Genomic DNA, 18,570 nt, shown 5'->3' with positions numbered 1-18,570 from the left:
TCTGCTGGCCGAAGGGCTGCCCAGCGGCCGCCTCCCGCCCCGCCCTGGCGCGGGGACCACGGGCCTTTACCCTCCCGGGAGCTTCTCACCCGCATCCCGGCGCCAGCGTGCCTGCGCTCCCCGGTGCTTCTGTTCTGTAGGGACTGTCCGCCGAAAACTACATCGAGAAAGGAGCTGCGTCCTCACTCAGAGGCAGTTTGGACCCGCCCACCTTAATCCTCAGTTTTCAATTCCCTCCTCAAGTGCGGCCTCCACCTGGCCTGGAGTCAGTCCTCATCCCCAGAATGGGAAGGGCCGCCATCCTCGGGGACCCACCTTGGTGTCCTGGGCGGGCTCAGACAGCACCTCTCCCCCTCCCCCACCCCCCTCCCGGAAATTGGGGGCGGGGACATGCCATGGGGAAGGCAGGTACTGAAAGAAGCCAAGAAGTGACGTTTCCATTTGGCTGCCCAGCCTAGAAAATCTGTGTCTTTGCAGTAGAGGCCCCCTTAAGGAGCCAAGAAACGGGTACCCCAATTCGCTTTACCAGGAGGACTGCCTCTCTTCTCAGCAGCCCCCAGGGCGGCCTCATGCGTGAAGCCCACTAGGACTCTGGCACCGATGTCCATGGACCCCCGCAACAGACAGTACCCCTCTTCCCAGAGGACCTCTTACACAAGCTTTGGGGCGATAAAAGTGTTCCTGGCATCCTGCAAAGGCAGCTTACCCCCTCCTCCTGTGCCTGCCAGTCCTTGGTCCTTAAATCCCCAACCTGAGGTCCCCATTATGGTTGGAGTGTGGGCAGAAGGGCTGTAGGAATATTGCAGAAAAGAAATTACAAGAAGACAGTCTGGGATCTGGGAAAGGAGAATTGGCTCTTTACCCTCCAGGGTTAGAAGAGTCAGTGGGAGGTCGTGGCATCTAAGCTCCTGCCTCCATGTAGAGCCTCAGGGAACCTGCCTGCCTTTCAAAGAAGAAAACCCATCAGCTTTTTCGCAGCTTTGTCCTGCTTTCCTGGGGGACCCCAGGCTCTAATTTCCTTACCTATATAAAGAGGGAGAGGATCATCTGTGTGGTAAGGATTCTCCCTGAGGGGTGATGAGTGTCTGTAACATGCCCAAATGAGAGTGAAGGTGGTTCCTGGAGCATAAGCTTTGATGCTAAGGACCGTGCCTTCCCCTGTCAAGCCCTCATGGTACCCAATTCTCCCTATTCTCCCAGTCACCATTCTCTCTCAGTCCTGCCCCACATGTACCCTCACAGAGGGTGGCTCTTCTCCCTCCAGAGCCTCATGCACATCAAGATTAATAGACCAAGAAGTGGCAAATCCCCATGCCTAAAAGCTCCAGCCCTGGGGGCGAAGTGGAGGGATGCACATCCTGAGTCCAGTCTCCCATGGCGGCAACCGATGCTGAGTATGCAGTCGTCACTCTGGGTGGGCGACTCTTGGAACGAGCTGCTTCCACCAGGGCCACATTCAGTTTGCTAGAAATAGAGACAGAGGGCTTCTTGACTTTGCATATGATTTGCATAATGTCATAGACACACAGTCTATTTTCAGGCAGCTTTCAGGTTAAAGTGTTGTCACTGCTGCCCTGCGGGGTGTCACGTCTGGATGAGTCTCTTCTCTGTTCTTTCTCACCCACCCACTCTTACTGACCTAGATCCCCAACTGCAGGAGCAAGTGGTGAGGTTGGGGGGCGGAGCGGGTTGTCCGAGGAGCCACGGCGGCAGGTCAAGAGGCACACTGGCATTTCCTTTATTACCACCAGCACCAAAAGCGGGGTGGGGCTGTTCAAGGGCAACTGATAGGCAGAGGCAAGGAATGGGAAGCAAGGTGGCCCGTGTTCTGTTCTCCACAAACCCTTCCGCGTCTTCTTCCGGAACAGCCAGTTCCCATACCCTTGGTTCAGTCTTCTGCCAGTTTGAAGGAAGACATCTAGATAAACCTGTTCCTCTCAGCCACCGTAAAGCCTGGCTTGGCCCAGCTCTCCCTCTTAGGCATTTATTTTCAGCACTAAGATTTGATCTTCGCCTCCTGTGAAATCTGACCCTCAGTCTGTCCCTCTCCTGGGAGCCCCATCTAGGAGGCCAGTATCCTAGTCCCACGATCGATGTTTTTAAAGTGCTGCACACAGTAGGAGGTCAATCAGTGCTGGAGTCCCCCTCCTCTCCTTCATCTAGAAGTCTGTGCCAAGCACCTAATTTTCCCAGGCCTGGATGCCCAGAACAGGCACCATCCTGTGAGGGCTCAAGGCAAACATGCTAGAAGGGCCGGTTAGGGTGACTTGCTAAGACGTCTGTTGACCTTGGCAGGTCACTTGGCCTCTCAGCCAGAAAGAGGCGGGGTTGGTGGGTTTTAGGGGCAAGGGCAGTTCTCAGGTCACAGCTTGAGTGGTTTGGTGACCTGTGCTTGGTCACAGAGGGCTAGGGCTGGAGCCCTGCCCAAGGGATCATCAGGGCCTGTCTGCTGTCCTGTCTTACTGTGGAGACCTAAGGATGCACCAGATGCCAAGGCAAGGAGCTTGGGAGACTTGCTGTCCTGGGAATCATGAGGCCACTCGGTCAGGCTGGACAGCAGCACCGTACCACCCAGAGTTCCCGGTCCCTGGCGTCCAGTCCCCCTGGACCTGCCTCGTCCCCTTAGACAGGCGTTTCCTGTTGATAAGAAGCTCAGTCAACAAATACTGATAAAGAGATGAAAAAAGGAAATTGACAGGGCTTGGGTATAATGGGCATTTGGTCTGCCTTTTCTACCCTTATTCCTTCTCCCAGCACTCCTCCCCCTCTGCTTCCCAGAACTGAGGCAAAAACATGCCCCCCACCTCCACTATGGGCCCTGTTTTGCAGTTTCCAGGAATTTAGCCTTACAGAGCCCTTAGAAGCAGGCCTGGTTTGACCTGGGAGCGGGGGTTGGGGGTGGGTAGGAGCTCAGAGGCAGGAAACTCTGGGTGCTGCAAGGCCCCCAGGTCCAGGGAAGAGGGCAGTGGCTGCAGGAAGGAAGTACTGTCAGGCATAGGTTGCATCTACAACCTTCCCTCTTCCCTTCTCCTCCCTCCCCCCAAGAGGCCTGGATCCAAGTCGTGGTTAGGTGGCTGCAGAGTCTATAATTAGTGGATTTTCCATCATTTTAGGCTCGGGCTCATTACTGGAAAAATCTCATTAATTTTGACTCTACTAATTTGGAATCTATGATCCTTCGGGACAAGAAGCTGGACTGATGTTTAGAAAAAGAAAACAAACAAGTTTGCAAAGTGTGTCCGACTGCCCTTCTTGGGTTTGGATTTGTAATCTCAGCTCAACAAAGGCCCTTTTCTCAAGCACCCAGCCTGCAGTTAAGATAACCTGCCACCAGGTGGGTGATGAGGCTTTGTCCTTACTAGTGCAAGTAGTCATGGATCATGGACAGGAGTGTTTTAAAGATTTATACGTGATACTTCTTTTCCCCTCTTCCCCAGAGAGATCATTCCTTAATAAGACAGTTACACAAACATAAGGGAGCGGAATAGACGGTTCTAAATGGCCAGGGCTTAAAGGAAAACCAACAGCCATCTATGCCTGGAGGTCTTTCTCCAGAATTTGGAATTGTTTCCAGTCCTGGTTACCACCTGACCAGGGCCTTCCCTTGACTTCAGGCCCTTGAAGCTGTCAGTGCACTTCTGACCCTTAAGGGGAGGAGCAGAGGGTTTTATCATAGTCAAGATTTGGATTTTTTTAAAGTAATTCAATATACATATTCTAAATTTTATATGGAAGAATATAAATTCATGAAGAGCTAAGTCAATATTCCTTATTTTAGGTGACTTTTTTGCATAGGTCATCTAGTCACATGATTCAAAAACAAAAGTGTCCAAAGGCAGACAGTGAAATCTCTCCCTCCCATCTTTGTCTCCCATCTGCCCAAGTTCCCTGACCCCAAAGAAATACTGGTCTTAGTTTCTTCTGCTCCTGCCTCTTCAGAGTTTCTTTATATGATGTAAGTGAATTCGAATATGGGTCCTTGTCCCTCCCCATCTTTACACAAAAGTAACATATTATATACACTATTCGACACTTTACTTTTTTCACTTAATAATATGTCTTGGAGATCTTTCCATATCAGCACATAGAGAGCTTTAAGATTCTTTATTTTTCTCCTTCTCCTTCTTCTCTTTCTCCTTCTTCCTTCTTCCCTTTCTCCTTCTCCTTTTCCTTCTCCTTCTTCCTCTTCTTCTTTTTAACAACAGCATGGTATTCTGCTATTTGAATGTACCATAATCAAACCAGTCCCCCATTTTGGAAGTTTTGGTTGTTTACAATTTTTGACTATAGCAAACAATGCTGCAATGACTAAACTTGCATGTATATCATTTTGCTTCATTCAAGTATCTCCATAGGATAAATTCCAAAAAGGGGAATTCCTAGGTCGAAGGATATGTGAATTTGCCAAGCTAATTTCTTTAAAAAAAAAAAAAAAATTATTTATTTATTTATTTATTTATTTATTTATTTATTTATTTATGGCTGTGTTGAGTCTTTGTTGCTACTTGTGGGCTTTCTCTAGTTGCGGAGAGTGGGGGCTGCTCTTCTTTGCTGTGCATGGGCTTCTCAGTGCGATGGCTTCTCTAGTTGTGGAGCATGGGCTCTAGGCGCACAGCCTTCAGTAGTTGAAGCATGTGGGCTCAGTAGTTGTGGCTCCCAGACTTAGTTGCTCTTAGCATGTGAAATCTTCCCGGACCAGGGATCAAACCCATGTCCCCTGTATTGGCAGGCAGATTCCTAATCACTGCGCCACCAGGGAAGTCCCTGGCCAAATTAATTTCAAAAAAAGTGTGATGGGGGGGAGACGGCATAGCAGATAGTAAGATGTAAAACAAGCCATAGTAATAGAAATAGAATAGTACCAGGCAAGTAGATACATAGACAGATGGACAAGTGGAACATAATTAAGGGCTCAGAAACAGACCCATATACACCTGGGAACTGATATGTGATAAAGGTATCATCAAAAACTAGTGAAGATGATGGCTAAAGGATATAGTGGGGTTTTTTCCAGGGGGAGTGATGAAAATGTTCTAAATTAATTGTGATAATGGTTGTACAATTCTGTGAATGTGCTAAAAGCCACTTTAAGTGGATGAATTGTATGGTATATGAACTATATCTCAATGAAACTGTTTAAATATTAGTGAAGAAAGGCTAGGTTGTTCAGATAGTGTTGGAGAAACTAGATCACCATTTCTGAGGAAAAATGGTTAGGTCTCTACATCACATCATATACAAAGATGGACTCCAAATGGATTAAGGACCAAAATGTGAAAGGTAAAACTGTAAGGCTAATAAAAGAAAATGTAAGAGAACATTCTGGTGACCTAGGTATGCGGAAGGATTTAAACAAGACTCTTAAAACACAAACTACATAAGTGGGAAAGTCAAACAAGAGTAAGAAAAAGAAGGGATCTACCAAAGAAGAGTAAAGAAAATTCCCAGGATGATGGTGAAGTTCCAGGAACTCAGGCGTGCAGAGTATAAGAAAGGAGACATAGGGACTTCCCTGGTGGTCCCGTGGTTAAGACTCTGAGCTTCCAATGCAGGAGGCTCGGGTTTGATCCCTGGTCAGAGAACTAAGATTCCGCATGGCAAAATAAATAAGTAAATAAAAATTTTTAAAAATAAAAAGAAGGAAATCCTGCCATGTGCAACAACATAGATGAACATGGAGAACATCATGCTAAGTGAAATAAGCCAGACACAGGACAAATACTACAGGATACCACTTAGATGAAGAATCTAAAATAGTCAGACTCATAGAAGAAGAAAAGTAGAATGGTGGTTTCCAGGGCTGGGGTGAGGTGGAAACGGGGTGGTAGTGGTCAAAGGGTACAAAGTTTCATTCACGAAAGATGAACAAGGCCTAGAGATCTACTGTATAGCAGAGAGCCTCTAGTTAACAATACTGTATTGTATACTTAAAAATACACCAAGAGGGGAGACCTTGTCAAGTGTTCTTAGCACACACACACACTAATAATAGAATTCATGCATATTCAAAACAACGCTACATTCTTAACAAGGATATGCACGTACTTAAGGACACAGGCTCGCTAGAATACTTGTGTGGTGAGGGGAGCAAGGTGGACAGAGATCGAAAAGGGGATTGGAGAAAGAGGCGGAAAATACAGTCTGAGAGCTGCCTTGCCGCCTTGCACAGGCCAGTGGTGATAAGCTACCGTGTGATTACCCTGAGGCCGGTAAGTACAGGGGAAAAGATGACAAAACCACAGACTCTCAGTCTTGGCTCAGCCACGCAGAAGCTTGTGATCCTGAGCACGAGACAGCACAGAATACTCAGCTTCCTCATCTTGAAATGGGGATAACGTGAGGCATCGTGATCAGATGGGGCAAGGGGCCTGGCCAGAACTGCTGTTCAATAAATAATAATAATACCAATGAGCATACGCTGTCCTCACTGACAGTGCTCACGGCTTAGGTTCTGCAGAGCTATAGGCCGGCTTGGTGTCAGTACCTCTGGCTGGAATTTCCCTCACGCTCCAGTAGTTGGGACTCCGCGCTTCCACTGCAGGGGGCACGGGTCTGATCCCTGGGGATCCCTGGTCAGGGAACTAAGGTCACGCCTGCTGAGTGACGCCGCCAAAAAACCCCAAAAAACAAACAAACGGAAAACTCTTGCTTTGTGCCTCTACTTGGCTCTCTAATCTCCCCAGCCTCCTCATCTGGGTGGTGGCTAAAAAGGAGAGATTTGCAAGGCAATGTGAAAGTCTATGATTGCAGATATATGCATGTACGTGTACACGCACACATACGTATAGGTACATGTGTATGTATATATATGTGTATTTATTTCAATTAGAAAAAGACTCCTCATCCTGTACTTACTGGCTGCTCCTTTTGGATCAATACTTTGGTTAGGGCTTTTGTGAAATGAAATTTATATTCATGCCCACTGTTCCCTTAGTAACAATCTCCGGCAATCAGATCTGCTCTCTGGTGGAAATGGCCTTTGGAAAGTGCCGTGCGGTGCACAGTTGCACAATCTTACCTTTGCCAGAAATTGTTTTCTCATGTAGCCGGTATCTTTTTCAGAAAAAAAATTAACTACATTTAAGCAGACTTAACAAGGTCTTAAAATAGATATAAAGTGGTTTCACCCCACAAGAGGAATTCTTAAAATACTAAAGTACTGTTTTTAAGCATAGTCAAGTACTTCAGAAAAACTAATTTACATTCCAAACAATTTCTATGCTAATTACAAATGATTCTTTCCCAACCACTAGGTAATATTTTGTGTTACTGTATGTACCTGAAATGAATAAAATTATTTCTTTTTTTTAAAACCGATATTCACTCATTCAAACTGGTCTTTCCACAGTTCTACTGGATTTGCACTTTCATTGTATTTCAATAAAAATTTGAATTTTTTTTTGAATTTGAGAATTTGAACCCATGGTATTGAGGTAAAAACACAAAAATGGATTTATCACAGTTGTAAATGAGAGGGTTGCGACTCTCAGATCTCCACTGATTTTGCCTTTTCCTGTATAGAAAATGGAAGCCCCAGGATGCCCTCTACTGCAGGCACCAAACCCATAAACTCACTGCATCCACACCTCTCCCTCCTCGGGTCCCCTCCCAGGTCCTCACTCTTAACGGCCCTTCACGTTTCGAAATGAATCCGGGACTTGCCCTTGTCTATGGAGTCCTTCCCACTGGGGTGTAAACTGGCTGCAAATAAAATACTCTCAACTCCACCCCCCTTCCAACCACCCCAATCTCTCTCCCCTCCCCTTCATGGTCACATTTGTTGGTGAAGTCTCTGCTTCCGCACCTCCCTCTCCCTCCTCTGCCATGGAAACTGATCTCCTGGAGGTTACCACTGGCCTCCTTGTTGCGAAATCCAGCGCACCCTTATCAGTCCTTCCTTTTTTAACTCGACCTCTCGGCCACGTTTGACTCCTGACCCCTCCTGCCCCTTGGCTTTCCTGTCACACACTCCCAGTGTCTCTCCAGCTTCTCTGGCGGCTCCTTTTCAGATGTCTTTGAAGTCCTCTCTTTACCTTTCTCATGAATGCTAGTGTTCCTGGCGTTCTGTCTGAGGTCCTCTTCTCCATCTACACACACCTCCTGTGAAAGCTCATCATACCTTGGCTTTAAGCCTCACCGATGATAACCTTGAAATCTGTGTATCCAGCCCCACCTCCACCCTGAGCTCTAGACCTCAAGACCCAGCTGTTTCCCAACGGCTCCTCAGATGTCTCCCAGACATCTCAAATTCATGTCCAAAACAGAACTCCTTACCTGTCACCCCAAACCTGCTCTGTCTCTGATGTTCAGAGAATGGTATTACTATCCAAGAAAACACAGGAAGTTGGTTCATGACCACCTTCTCCCAATCACCAATCCCCACCTCCCATCAATTAAACACAAATTCTTGTCTATTTTACCTCCCTATTATCTTTCCAACTCCAGTCTACCTCTTTCTTTCCCCATCCTGGTCCCACCTACCAGCAGCTCTCCCCTAGGTTAGTGGAATGTCCCTCTGCTCTCCTGCATCCATCTAGCTCCTTCAGCTCATCCTTCACACTGAAGCGGAAGAAGTTCCTCTAAAATACAAACTAACACTCCATAATACTCTCAGCTGAATGTCACTGCCCTCAGGTTAAAGTCTAAGCTCCTTATTAGCAGGCCCCTATTGCTCGATCTGACCCGGCCCACAACTCTAGCCATGTCTCTTTCTGCAGCCCTCCTGCAGCTTCGTGTTCCAGCCACACTGGACTTCTTCCTTTCAGGTCCTTAGACCCACCGTTCCCTTTGTCTCTGGGCCTTTGCACATGCTCTCCCCTCTGTCTAGGACACTCTTGGTCTGACTATTTGTGTTTATCAGTAAATGTGTGTGGTGGTGTGATGAAGTGGCCTTCGGAGAGAGGCAGACCTGGGTTTGAATTCCAGCTCTGTTGTTTTCAAGCTCTATGTATGACCTTGAGTCTGTTGACTAACCTCTCTGAGCCTCTGTGTCCTCATCTCTAGAAAGAGGAATAATAGTGCCTGCATTGTCTGACATATATAGATTTTTCTTTTCAACTACCTGACCCACCTCCACCTCTTCACTCTCACACGTACTTTTGCTGGGAATCGCCCCTTCTCCCCTATCTCCATAGAAACAGTGGTAGCCATGTTTGTACAAAATGACCAAGCCCACTCCCCATAGATATTTGAGCCAGAGGTTGTCACCTGACCCAAGCTGGACCATCAGTCCCTACATCCTGAATGAGGAGTTGGGACCCAGAGAGCATCACACTGGAATCTTTCCTGCGCAGCTGTACTAAGCATAGCCCTAACTGTCAGGAGCCATATGTTCCTGTGGACGGGATGCAGAGAATGCTGTCTGCATCAGAGGAAGATGGAAGCAGAGGCACAGATGAAGCAAAGGCCCAGGAGGAAAAGGGTGGAAACGGAGAAAGAGTCTTGTCCGTTTGACATCCTGCTTCCAGGCACTGCCTGAGACCAGCTGCACTGAGTGTGGGAGAAACTAAAGAAGAAGAAAAAAAATTTTGTTTTCTTAAATAGCTAGATTGGATTTCTATGACCTAGAATCAACAACGTCCTAAGTAATCTACTATCTTACAGAGTTATTGTGAAAGTTAGAATTGAGATATGTATATATACAGTAATCAAGAAATAATTACAATAATTTTTTTTTAGATTCAAAGGGTGAGTGACAGGAAGGGATGGCAGAACTCTCTGCACCCATTTCTCTAAAATCGTTTCAGAAATAGGGCCCAGTGTACTCTATCACCCCCTGAGGACTTTTTTTAATTGAAAAGGCGAAGTATCACATTTTGGTAATCTTGAAAGAAAAGAAAAAAAATACACATAATCTCATCTTACCAAACGGAAGCAAATATTTGCATACATACTGTACATGCTTATAATCACGGGGCACAGTCTATTTTGTGTCCAGTATTTTTCACTTATAAACATTTCTAATATTTCTATACAGAATTCATCATTGTTTTAATGATTTCATAATATTTAATAACAGTGTATTGTGTAATTTATTAAGCCATTCCATACATATATATGGAATATATATATATCATATATATATCTTTTCTGGTTTTTTCTATCGTAAATCATGTTGCAATATATAGCTTTGTGGATAAGGTTATTTTAAATCAGCTTACTTTTTTAGTTGAAGTATAGTGGATTTACAATGTTATAACAATTTCAGGTGTAAAACATAGTGATTTGATATTATACTCCATTTAAAGTTATTGTAAAGTATTGGCTATATTCCCTGTGCGGTATGGTACATCCTTGTATCTTACTTATTTTATACCTACATTGATTGGTTTTTTTTATAAATTTATTTATTTATCTATCTATTTATTTTTTTATTGGTTGTGTTGGGTCTTCTTTGCTGCACACGGGCTTTCTCTAGCTGCAGCGAGCAGGGGCTACTCCTTGCTGTGGTGCGCAGGCTTCTCATTGTGGTGGCCTCTCTTGTTGCAAAGCACGGGCTCTAGGCACGTGGGCTTCAGTAGTTGTGGCATATGGACTCAATAGTTGTGGCTCAGGGGCTCTAGAGCATAGGCTCAATAGTTGTGGCGCATGGGCTTAGTTGCTGCAAGGTGTGTGGTATCTTCATGGGACAGGGATCAAACCCATGTCCCCTGCATTGGCAGGCGGATTCTTACCCACTGCGCCACCTAGGAAGTCCTACATTGATTGTTTCAGTTACAAAAGTAGTTTTAATATATAGTCATCTTTGAAAATGTTGACAATATAGTCAAGAGGAAAATATTTGTAATTTCACCACCCAGAGATAACTCTTGTAAACATTTTGCTAAATATCCTTCCAGCTCTTTTTTATAATAATTTAGAAATAAATATTAGAATATACTATACTACATATTTTATAACCTGCTTTTCCCCATTTTAACTGTATATCATAAACACCTTGTCGCGTCATTAAATTTTCTGCAAGCATTTGTATAGGTGTACCTCACATGAACGATTCTCTCTTTTTGAATATTCATTTGTTACCAACATTTTACTATTTCAGTTGAAGCTGTGATTACATTCCCGATTTTCAAATCTTTATGCAAGTGTCCGATTACGATATTTCTTTTTTTTTTCCAGATCTTTATCGGAGTATAATTGCTTTATAATGTTGTGTTAGTTTCTGCTGTACAACAAAGTGAGTCAGGTATATTTATGCATATATCCCCATATCTCCTCCCTCTTGAGTTTCCCTCCCACCCTCCCTATCCCACCCCTCTAGGTTGTCACCAAGCATCGAGTTGATCTCCCTGTGCTGTGCAGCAGCTTCCCACTAGCCATCCAGTTTCCATTTGGTAGTGTGTATATGTCAATGCTACCCTCTCACTTAGTCCCAGTTTCCCCTTCCCCTCTGTGTCCTCAAGTCCATTCTTTATGTCTGCATCTTTGCTGCCCGGCCATGATATTTCTTTAGGATGAATTCCTACAACTGGAATTGTAGAGTCGAGAACTATATGGTGTGCTTGGGATAATTGCTAGGAGTGGAATTATGAGGTCTAGGTTTAGAAATTCTTTAGGACTTAAAAAAAAAATGGCTGGGCTTCCTAGGTGGCACAGTGGTTGAGAATCCGCCTGCCAATGCAGGGGACACGGGTTCAATCCCTGCTCCAGGATGATCCCATATGCCGCGGAGCAGCTAAGCCCGTGTGCCACAACTATTGAGCCTGTGCTTTAGAGCCCGTGAGCCACAACTATTGAGCCCATGTGCTGCAACTACTGAAGCCCGTGCACCTAGAGCCTGTGCTCCGCAACAAGAGAAGCCACGGCAATGAGGAGCCCGTGCACCGCAACGAAGAGTAGCTCCCACTCACCGCAACTAAAAAGAAAGCCTGCGAACAGCAAAAAAAGACCCAACACAGCCAATAAAATAATAAATAAATAAATTAATTAAAAAAAAAAAAAAGACTGCCTTGTCTGGGAAGATCCCAGATGTCGTGGAGCAATTAAGCCTGTGCACTACAACTACTGAGCCCATGCACTGCAACAAGAGAAGCCACTGCAATAAGAAGCCTGAGCACTGCAACAAAGAGTAGCCCCCGCTCTCTGCAACTAGAGAAAGCCGGTGCACAGCAATGAAGACCCAATGCAGCCAATAAATAAAAATAAATAAGTAAATAATTATTTTAAAAAATCATATAATAACCTATCATCAAAAAAATGGCTGCCTTAATTTTTGAGTGGAATTTTAGTGGGAGAGGAGAGTGGATTTTGTCCTCTCAGAATCACCTCCCAGAGGAGAAGCAGATGGCAAGCACTGGGTGATGGGGACCGGGTCTTTGCCCTCCTCCCGCCCTCCTCTGCACCCTCCAGGGCAAACTCCCCTCCAGTCTCAGGCATTTCGGGGCAAGGGCAAAGATCAAAAGACTTGGATTGCAGGTGCTGGTTCCACATTTCATTGGCTAAATGACTCAGGCAAATCACTTAGGTGTTCTGAGGCCTCGGTTTCCCCATCTGTAAAGTGAGGCTAATTATACCGACTCTGGAGTCCTGTAGTTTGTCTTGAAGATGAAGTAGTAATATATCAATTACAAATCTCTGTTCTAAGCTGTGCATTTGTTCAGCCCCAGAAAGAAACAACGGTGTTTAGTATCAGGATCCACTTCTGATAAGAGGATGGAGACGTGATGGTGGAGAATGTTGGATCATGGGATTTCATCCATCTGGCCAGCGGTGGGCACAGGGCGGGAGGAAGCTCCCACACACCCTTCCCTCTGGCACTGACGGGATCTATTCTGAGGGGCTAGAACAGTGGCCAGGCTGCTGTTGTTGTAGTGGCTGCAACAGCAGTGGTGGGATTCTTTGGCTTTCCTCCACAACCCCTTCCTCCCCCAAACCCAGGCAGCCCCTGCAGGTTCCCATGACAACAGCACGCCTGGGAAGGACCAGCTTGAGAAAAACCAGATTTTACTGTAAGAAAAACTGGTCAGAAGCCATGGGCAAGGCAAGCTGGGACAGGGGCTCTGTGGTGGAGCTGGATCCTGAGACAAAGACCACACAGGTGAGTGCAGGCTCCGTGCTAGGCAATTGATGGAACAAAACCTTGGAGCGCTTCCTGGGGCTGCACACCATTAAATGCGCTGCTGTGTATATACTGACGTGTTTGATCTCCAGGTCAAACCTATGGGGTAGGACCATTCACGTCCTTGTTTTACAGGTGAGGAGACCAGCACAGTGAGATAAAAAACTGGCAGTCCGACTTCAGTGCCTACATCATGGACCTCTTGGAAGTCATAACATTTCTGTCTACAGCCTTTGGTAAGTGATAAAGGACAGTTTCATTCTATCCCCACACAATTTTTGTAAGATAAAACTCATTATTCCCATATTACAGATAAGGAAGCCAAAGGTCAGAGAGGTTAAGTGATGGGCCCCAAATCACACAGCTAGTGCGTAACAGAGCTGGGATGTGAACTCAGATCTGTCTGAACCCAGAGCCCATGGCCCTTCTCACTAAGGAAATGGATCTGGTCCTTCACACATTCACCTGGGTGCATCAGCCCAGAAGCCGGAAGAGGCAGGTCATGTTTGCTTAGTATAGATTTAGGGGTGTGTGCGGGGTATGTTTCTGTGCCTTTAGCACTGTGCCAACACACACACACACACACACACACACGCACACACACACACATCCACACATGCACACAGGCCCTGGCAGGTTGGCAGCGACGCCCTCCTCCCAGCCAGGAATGGGCCCGCCCACTCACACCAGGCTTCCCAGGAGTAAGCCTGCCCACACCTGCTTGCCTCGGCTGGGAGAGGCTGCTGGAAGGCACGTCTCCCCACCCCGCCTCATGCTGCGTAACCAGGCTGGGGCTTCCCAACAGAGGGAGAAAGCTCCGGAAGTCTGTGAGGCCACTGGGACTTTTGGGGACTTTTTTCCTAAAGAGAATGGGAAGCCTAAACTTCAGAGCTTGGAGCCTGGGCTGCGTAGGGAAGGGGAGGTTGTGTAGGAAGGACATTGACTCTATTATTCTTCCAGTGTCCCCTTTTTACTTAATATATTTAATTACGTGTCCCCGATTTGATTATTTTCTGGGTAGTGGCCTCTGAGTTTTAAAAGTCCTACAGTCCCTGCGGTAAGTGCAGTGGCCTTCTGTTTATCTGTCCTCTGTCTCATCTCTGTCAGACCATTCCATATTTTCACCTGGGAGCTCACCTTTAAGGTCTTGAAGTAAAACCACAATATTTGCATAATACCCGTCATTGCACAAGTATTGATGCTATAACTTCCCCCTGAAAGGCAGGGTACACGTGGAAAACTGAAGACACATTTAAACCCATCTCTTCCCACCTCTACATAGTCAAGGGTGGCAACAGAACCTCAAGTTCTGCCAAGTTCCTCTCAGATGGTGGGCTAGATAAGGGGCAGAGACCGGAAGCCTGTCTTTTTTTTTTTTAATTGAAGTATAGTTGATTTACAATGTTTCAGGTATACAGCAAAGTGATTCAACTATACATATTCTTTTTAAAAAAACAATTAATTAATTTACTGGCGGCGCTGGGTCTTTGTTGCTGTGCAGGGGCTTTCCGTAGTTGCCGCGAGCGAGCGAGTGCTGCTCTTTGTTGAGGTGCTCGAGCTTATTGCAGTGGCTTCTCTTGTTGCGGAGCGCAGGCTCTAGGGCACGGGCTTCAGTAATTGCAGCACACGGGCTCAGTGACTGTGGCTCAGGGGCCCTAGAGCACAGGCTCAGTAGTTGCAGCATACAGGCTTAGTTGCTCCGAGGCATGTGGCATCTTTTTGGACCAGGGATCGAACCTGTGTCCCCTGCATTGGCAGGCGGATTCTTAACCACTGTGCCACCAGGGAAGTCCCTATACATATTCTTTTTCAGATTCTTTTCCATTATAAGTTATTACAAGATATTGAATATAGTTCCCTGCTCTATACAGTGTGTATATACCATACAAACTATACCATTAAGTTTGTTTTCTATGTCTGTGAGTCTATTTCTTAAACATAGATGATTTCATTCCTTAATTTATTCTCTATGATCTGTACTCTAAAATCTCAGGCCTATAAGTGATTTTTTAAAAAATAAATTTATTTATTTATTTTATTGGCTGTGTTGGGTCTTTTTTGCTGTGTGTGGGCTTTCTTTTAGTTGTGGTGAATGGGGGCTACTCTTCGTTGTGGTGGGCGGGCTCCTCATTGCCGTGGCTTCTCTGCTTCTCTTGTTGCAGAGCACGGGCTCTAGGCATGTGGGCTTCAGTAGTTGCAGCCCATGGGCTCAATAGTTGTGGCTCACGGGCTCTAAAGCGCAGGCTCAATAGTTATGGCGCACGGGCTTAGTTGCTCCGTGGCATGTAGGATCTTCCTGGAGCAGGGATTGAACCCGTGTCCCGTGCATTGGCAGGCAGATTCTTACCCACTGCGCCACCTAGGAAGCCCCTTATAAGTGATTTCAAAGGTCACTTGGTAAAGCCAACTGGGTAAATTTGGGCTGGAGCTGAATGAACAAGGGAGAGGGTTGCAGGAGATGTGGTCTAAAGGCCAAAGGAGGGGTATATATCATACAAGCTTGTAAGTCATGTGTTAGTTACCAATTGCTGTGCAACAAATTACTCCACACTTTAGTAGATTTCAACAATAACAAACACTTATTATCTTCCATAATCTGTGGTTCTAGAATTTGGGAGTGGCTTACTGGTGGTTCTGGCCCAGCGTTTTTCATGAGGTTGCAGTTATAATATAGATTGGGGCTTCAGTCATCAGAAAGTTTGACTGGGGCTGGAAGCCCTGCTGAAACCTGTCTTGCAGCAGGAAGCTTCTACGCTCTTTTCCGCTGGAAGCAGAATCAAGGCTCTCTCCCCAGCTCCATCAGCCTGACCACCTGCCTCCATCCAGTTCCCCTCTGAATCTCCCACAGCACCTCCTAGGGGACGACTTGGAAACCATCCTTGGAGACCTGGACACCTCAGCTTTCTCCAGCAGCTGGCAGACCCTGCCATGCCTGTGCCTGAACCCCATTTCTGTTCCCTGCCAAACTGCCAGGGATCAGAGCAGAACGCTCTGATCCGGGGATGGGAGCACACAACAGTCAGCTCCCAGCTTCTCACCTGTGGAGAAACTAGCCACGAAGCCTTTCTTTAGAGGCCCAGACATCCATCCACAAGACAGCATGAACTCCATAGTAGAGTGGGCAAGGGGGCCAGAGGCTGCCTGCTCAGGGAGAAAGAGAGCCAGAAAGTGAGGAGGTGGGGGCTCGTGGAAGAGAGAGCAGAGGCAGGGGACCGTGGCCAAAATATGTCAGTATCATGCGTTTTCCCCTCTCGTGGGGATGGCAGGGGGGGCATCCTTGCTGCCTTGAGGACGGAGCACCTGTGCCCCACCCCCACCCCTCCAGCCTGGCCCAGGCGCGCAGTGGGCATTTAGTAAGTGCACCCCAGAGCTGCTGGTTATGTTGATGAGATGACAGCACAGCACTCAGTCTGCAACGTCCAGACTTCTGTCTCTCCCTCCCCCTGGGAATTTCACAAATAAATCCCTGGAACTGTTCCAAGAAGCATTTCAAGGCTTCTCTGCGTGCACGCATGTGTGTATGTGTGTGTGTGTGTTTCCAGAAACACAAACAATTTTCCACGCTGCCTGGTGTGCTAACTCCAAAGAAACTCCTGGGGATGGATGAGGGCAGGACATGGCAAAGAGAAGGTAGAGGCCCAGGTCCTCCCAGGCTGGACCGGACAGGGAAACCAGCAGTTCACAGCGGCGTCTCTGCAGCTGGCTCTGCTAACCAGGCTCCCAGACGCCCAGCCCAGCCGCCGCCGGGGCTCAGGTTGCTCGGGCTCCCCTCCCCCACCCTCAGGCTTTGGCAGGATTCTCCACCAGGTTTTCGCAAAGTGCTGGGGTCTTAAAATAGCATGAAGGCACACACACACTCAGACTATGGTGTCAGTTCCCGTACCACAGAATGACCAAAAGGAGAGTGGAGCGGGAACCCCATGGCATCTTCCTGAGTGGAGAGCAGCGTGAGTGTCAGCTCAGGCCCCAGATGGGTGGGCACTTGACATGAGGAAGGGAGTGGAGGAACGGGGAGGACAAGACGAGATAGAGCCCATGTCTGGGTGTGTGTGTGACAACGTGACAGCGTTGATAGTCACGTCTGGGGTGTGGATGTGTGTGTGTGTGTGTGTGTGTCTAGGATCATGAAACCGGAGCCTGTGTTGGTGTGACCAGTTTGGCAAGGGGAATCTGGACTTACCTCCTGGCCTGTGAACTCCTGTAGGGCAAAGAACTAAAGACTTCATCTGAATCATTCCCAAGGCCTAGCCCAGTGCCTGACACAAAATGCTCAAAACACGTTCCAGGATGAATAAATGATGTCTGGACACATGGATTTGCTAGAACATAAAGTAATAACAAGGAAGATAGTCCAGCTTCAGGTAGCAAAATTAGAACTGGGCACCCCAAAGTTAGTATTTACTGAACATCGGCGGGGGTGGTGGTGGTGGTAGGAATGGAAGTGGGAGGGTTTATGATCTGTCTGGGGAAGAAGAGGCAACACACCCAGGAAGTGGGAAGCCTTCCTGGAGGAGTCAGACTCTGAGCTCGCTCTGAAGGATGGGTAGAATTCCTTGAGCTGGTGTTTCTAGCCAGGGCTCCTAGGCTACAAGGACCAGTACACTTGAACCAGTGGAAGTGAAAAAAGAGGATTTCCTGGAAAGATAGATGGGAATCTCAGAGAAACTGGTAGTGGGAAAATATGGCCAGATCTCATGGGATCTTGAAGACCTTGGGCTGGGTATGTGTGGAGGACAATTTGACTGTTAGAGCGCTGAGGCTGGAGGGTGTGTGTGTAGAAGCACGCCTCAGTGACCACCCTTCTCCTTCTCCCTGCCTCGGCTCCACTCTACTCCTTTCTCCTAGCTCCTCCTGGTACCACATGGCTTCCGGGTGCTACTCTGTAGCTCCTGCCACCACCTAAGTAACTCAAGTTCTACGCCTCCTTAAAATCAAATGCTCGTGAAGAGAAGCTGAATAGCTCAGCCAGTCTATTTACTACTTTCCCTTGGTTCAGACGCCCAACCCTGGTTCAGTCATCTGTGGCCAGAGGGCAGGCCGTGTACTCATCTAGTAGAAGGGGGTGTAGGCAGGTGATAGTGATAGGCCCTTGTAATCCAGATGGAAAAAAAGGGAGCAGGGGCTGTCCAAGCAGGGGCAAGACTATGAGTGAGGACTTGGCGGGTGTGCGTGTAAGTGTATAAGTGTGTAAGAGGGGAAGGAATTGAGAGAGAGAGAGAGAGAGAGAGAGAGAGAGAGGAGCCAGGATGATGGGGAGCTGTAAGAAATGGGATTAGGTGGGTGATTGTGGGCAAATTATCTGATCTCTCTGTACCTCAGTTCCCCACCTCTACAACAGGGTGAACAGTAGTTTCGCTCCCATGGGGTTGTTGTGAAGATTAAATAAGTAATCCACAAAGGGCTCTTAGGAGAGTACACGGCCAGTCTCTGTATGCTATTTTTATGTGTTGGGGAAGTAAGTCTGAATGGATATTAAGTGCTTATCATGTAGAGGTCTTGACTGCCAGTTTTGG

The sequence above is a fragment of the Hippopotamus amphibius genome, chromosome 12, assembly GCF_030028045.1.
Source record: "Hippopotamus amphibius kiboko isolate mHipAmp2 chromosome 12, mHipAmp2.hap2, whole genome shotgun sequence".
Taxonomy (NCBI): domain Eukaryota; kingdom Metazoa; phylum Chordata; class Mammalia; order Artiodactyla; family Hippopotamidae; genus Hippopotamus; species Hippopotamus amphibius.
This window is presented reverse-complemented; position numbering follows the sequence as displayed.